This window comes from Sus scrofa, chromosome 13, assembly GCF_000003025.6.
Source record: "Sus scrofa isolate TJ Tabasco breed Duroc chromosome 13, Sscrofa11.1, whole genome shotgun sequence".
NCBI lineage: Eukaryota > Metazoa > Chordata > Mammalia > Artiodactyla > Suidae > Sus > Sus scrofa.
The window spans coordinates 197,790,502-197,795,822 of record NC_010455.5 but is presented as its reverse complement, the minus strand read 5'-3'; the positions used below and the strand labels follow the sequence as shown (position 1 = coordinate 197,795,822).

Here is a 5,321-nt window from a genome sequence, read left to right as displayed (position 1 = left end):
TTTTTTTTTTTTTTTTGTTACAGACTTCCTTTCATCTCCTCCCAAGGGAAGGAAATATTCCCAGTGGTGCGTCTCTCTGAGGTAATTGTTGGACAGGAGTCAGCCAGTTAAAGCTGCCCATCTAATTAACAGAGTCTGTTGTGATTTATCAGGATAATGAGGTGGGGAACAAAGACATCGGTTTTTTTTTTCTTCCCTTCCTGAGATTTTGGCCTCTTTTTCTTCCTTTTGGAAGATGACCCAACGTTAATGAGAAACGAGTCATTTATTGTTGGGGTGCAAATAGAGAGATAAATGACATCGGTAATTAGGTCTCAATCCCTCTTTGGTATACAGAGCCATTTGTCAGGCAATATTATTCAATTAATTAATTCCATTAGGGCTACCACATTTCCCCAAATCCAGCCATGCAACCGTCAGCGAGGATCATTTTTATGGTACAAAAATAAAATCCTGAATAAATGCAGGGTGAACCCCTGAAGAAAGTATTTTAGCCACCAGAGGAAAGCAAGCTAGAAGCATTTGACTGGAAAACAAGTAACATGCTCACAGCCACGTACTTCTTCCCATCACAGATCGAACAACCATTCTGGGTATTTCCAAGTTCAAATGCCTAGAAGGAAAAGGGAGGACGCTGGATTGGTCCAGCTCATCTTCTTATGCCATATCAGTGGTCATTGTCAAGGCCTCTGGTCAGCTGCCCATCTGTGGCCAGAGAGGAGCAAGATGACATGAAAGGTGACTGTTGAGGGCCAATTCTCAGGACAATACGAGGGGCAGGAACGCTTCCAGAACAGCAGCTCCCGAGCGATGTGGTCGGCTTTTTTGTCTGCTTTCTTTCCTCTCTTTTGTCAGCGAAGAATGCTGACCCTCTCTTGGCCCAGCCATCTCTCACCGCTCACAACTCAAGTGAGTCCTGTCTCTGCTGATGCTCGTGTTCATGAAAAGCAAACCCACATTCTCTTTTAGTCCCTTACTCTTTCCATGCTCCTTTTCAACTCTTGCCAACTTGCCTCAGCATTCTTTACCTCCCTCCTAGTGAGAAATCTGACTTCAGAAGAAGATAAAGTAACAGGCCAGAACCACATTCAAGACAAATCTAACTAGAGAACTTAGTACCATGACATTCTAAAGGGAAAGGCCAGCCACTCCGTCATAATCTTGACAAATCCCCATTTACCTTTTCACCACCTCCAAATCAACCTTTCCTTCCACCACAGTACTGGCATAAATAAAATACTATTCCTGTGTTTTATTTATTGCTTTATTTTGTTCTGATTGGTTTCTAATACTACAGGAGCATCATGATCTGCTCCATTTCATTGTGACACAGCAATATTTTGGCTGGATTCAGGATTAACTATGATGCTATGGGAACCTAACCACCACTCCCAGGAAAATAGCTCACATTCCAAACAGCTGACTTCCAAAGTCCAGCAAATAGCTCTCTGTAATCCAGGTAGCTACCTACACAGTTCTAGCCCTTTATTTACCTCTTGGCTATCAAGAGGTAAAGAAAGACATCTTTTGTTTCTGAGCCCATTCTCTGGGCAGCGTATGGAATCAACGGTGAAGCCCACCTAAGCTTGAAAGCCAGGATGAGAGGGAAGAGACCCAGGGAAGTGGTTTGCAAACTTAAGCCAGCTTCAGAATCACCTGGAAGGCTCATCAGAACAGACTGCTGAAGATCTGGGGTGGAACCCAAGAATTGGCTTTCTTAACCTCCCTCCTGTGGAAATCTGCCTTCAGCAAAAGGTCGTCTCATCCACATTCTGAGAACCACTGGACTAGATCATACAGATGTACTCTCTACAGGTACAGAAAGATACAGGGAGGTAACTAGATTTTTCAGAATCCTGAGCATGCAGCCAACAACCGGGCTGATGGAAAGGCCACACTGGCTCACAATGGATCATGACAGAAGCAAAGAGGCGCTCCCTGCCCCCATCTTCCCCACCTTTACTTGTCGCCAGAGACCACATCTAGAGTGAGAGCAACAACTTCCTTGGAATAGGCCAGCATCATTTGCAGTTTTATAATTAGATCTAGAAAGAGGGCCAAAGTCTCCTGCGATTGGGATTCCTGAATGTTTGTCCACACGCTCTTTTGTTCTCTGCTTCTTCTCCGTGTCACATGTACTTTTACAGATGTTCAAAAGGCTTGACCAGGCTGGGGGAGCTTCTCCTCCTGTTCTTCGTGGAAGACTCAGATACTTGTTAGCGTATACTTGAACTTGTGAGAGCTGGATGGGGGCCTGTCCATTCTATTCTGTATGCTCTGATTCCAATGAGCCTCTGGTCTGGTGTTTCCCCAAGTTCTCTTTGAAGCCCATTCACAGACAGACAATTCGCCTTCATTCTAGTGTATCATCGTGCTGTCCTGCCCCAAGTTCCTTGCAGAAAGCAGAGCCTGTGACAAGGGTTTTGGAAAGGAAGATTATTTTGGAGAGTGCATCCAGAGGACAGGAGTCAAGGGCAGGAGGGAGCAAAGTGGGGAAGCAGGAAGAAAAGGTGGTCACGTGATCCATCATGTCTCCATTGAGGGCCCCCTAAGAGGCTGTGTAATTTTCAGTCTGCGGGAAGAAAAAGGGAAGCATTAACCTAGAGACTCCCATTTCCTTTTGGAGCGTTGCCTCATGAAGCGTTGATTCCCACACAACTTCCACACATGGCACACACATGTACTCCAAGATACCGTCCCAGAGAAGCCCCAGGGCTGACAGGGAGACACAGGGTGCAGCTGAAACACGGCCCGTCTGGTTACACCTGCGCAAAGCCGGTTGCCCAGCAATGACTGGCATCAAAGGTGGGCCAGAAGGTGAGAGAAATGCACAGATGTCCAAGATGGGGTATTACAAAAAAAGAAAAAGCTGAGAGTAAAAAAAAAAGATGTGTACGTTTTATCCCCACACACACTATAAATCTTGTGCTTAGTATAATCTTTAATATCCAACATATGCAAACATTTAATTAAATGTGAGGATTAACATCAAATTTTGGGAGGGCATATCTAAAACCCATAAACTTTATAACGTGCCTACAGGCCCTAGTTCGAGCAACTTCTACCATTTCTGGGCCCGGTGTCACCAGGAAATGTCCTAGTGACACAAAAATTTTGTGAAAATGATTTCAAGGCCACTGGATACAGAGAGGAAGTCAATGAAAGAGCTATTCTGTGTTAGCTGTTTGGCACTCACATTGAAATACAGGTTTTGAGCATCAACAATTGCTTTCATGACCTCGTGTCTGCAATTCTTACATTTTGTGCTTAAAAATCAACTAGCTGCTATTTGTAACCACTTCTGTACAATGGTTTGTTTTTAATTAGATGAAAACCAAATTTAGACATAATGTCACTGTCTTTTCTTTCTGTGACACTAAGTTTCTGAGGTCCAGGGGCCTCTTCAGAGGGACAGATTTTGATGAGAAAAAGACCATCCTCAGATAAAGTGAACAATATCGTCAGGCAATTTACTGAATTGTTAACATGAATTTCAGCATCTGGGTTGCTAAGGCTTCCAATCTTTAACAAATGATCCATTCAGAATATGATCCAAAGAACATACGGCGAAGAATAAAGGCCATTTGAAACCATCCATCAGTCACAAGCACAGAGGGTTCGGCTCCCTGTTAAGTGGGCAGAGGCCAGCTCCGGAGCATGCTCAGTTGAGCCGCCCTCCCTGCCAGGCGCATGCGTACATCATGTCCACGCAGGGGCTCTGGAATCTGAGATTAAAAAAATGCAAGTATTTAAATAACTTTCTAAAAACTTTCTGTCATTGAGATTTTCAAAAATATACGTCTTAAAAGGATGGGCCCTCAAATACTTCACCCGGCTTAATTATGGCCAATCTTAAATACGTGTGCTTTTTACAAATAATTTAAACAGGCATCATTTTCACTTCTGAAGACAGGAAACCCAGGACGAATGTCATGACCCCCTGAGGGTTTGTGACCTAAGGGTTCTTTGGTTCACTGACCTTGTTGAATCCCCTCTTTATGCAAGGGAATGCTCGGCCTCTCCCATTCTCTCTGGCTATCTCTCATGCTTGCAAGCCAATTAAGTAGACTCTATGATTTCAGCAATGGTGACATATAATCCCAGTGTTAAAGGATGGAATTTTCCAATGCAAGAAGCAGCCGAAAATGAACAGGGAAAACACTGCCATGAGCGAAGGCTTCTCAACACAGTATCTCCAACTGTGCTGCAAAGCAAGCAAAGCAACCCAGCGTTTGGATGAAAAGTGGGAAAAAAAAAAAAAAATCTGACAATGGAGTGATTGTTCTCTGTCCACAAGCAACCCTACTATGTCGAAGCCCTTCATGAGCTGTGCTGGCAACAGGCAGACATCGGCGCTTAGGTCCTCCTCAAGTGGCCGGCCACCCCAAAGGCAGAGGGGAAGGGACCCCTTGCTTCCTGGAGACCAAGATCCCCCAGCAGGATTGCCCCAGAGACCTTTCCTCGCCAAAGAGGGGGATGAGCAGGGCAGCCACTCACCTGTCTCATTTGTTCAAAGAATCCAAAGCCAGCAACATGGATCCGCTTCTTGCTTTTTGTCCAACCACTTGCCTACTACTAGAAAAACAACTGAGCTCTGCCAAGAATCTGCAATCTTCTGAATCTCAAAATAATGACTAGCCTATCCAGTGTTTCCATCCAAGGAATTGTTGGTTCTTATACAAGAAAACCCTTTGGGGTGAGAGTCAGGAGTCCAAGAAAGGCATGTGGTTATTTTTTGCTACACTTTGGAGAGAAAGGGAAATCTATTTTTGATATGGGCTATTCAGCTTTCAAATAACATTAACCCCCATGGAACATACTTAATTTAAAAGTCGATTCCAAATTTTACTTAACTTCAAGGCTTTTTGGTTTCCTTCTCATCTGTTGTTTCAAGCACACATAGACTATCACTCTTACATTGTCTCTCCTTGGCATTTATGAGCAAAAGTGTTAGAATAGGTTAAGGCATTAACGCCCCCATTTCCATCTCACTACTTTCATTTCCCCTAAAATGTGCCTTTTTTCACTTTTTAAAGTTTTATTGAGGCACAGTTGATTTGCAATGTTGTGCTCATTTCTGCTGTACAACCACGTGATTCAGTTATACATGTACACATATCCCTTCTTTTTCAGATTCTTTTTCCATATAGGTGATCACAGAATATTGGGTAGAGATCCCTGTGCTCTACAGCAGGTCCCCACTGGCCAGTCATTCCGTATACCTCAGTCACAACGTGCATCTTTTTAAAAAATAATAATAAGCAGGTGGTCCCAAGTGGAGCGTCTGATTGCTTCATTCAAATGACAATGCTTCGAGGTAT

The 5,321-nt window shown here is 43.8% G+C and overlaps 1 long non-coding RNA gene across 1 annotated transcript; it reads right to left on the bottom strand.

Moving 5' to 3' along the window:
• Positions 247-5,077, bottom strand: LOC106508033. The gene is made up of 2 exons (XR_001304564.2): positions 4,498-5,077; positions 247-2,572 (listed from the first exon to the last, which is right to left on the bottom strand). It is a non-coding gene; the product is annotated as an uncharacterized LOC106508033 (long non-coding RNA).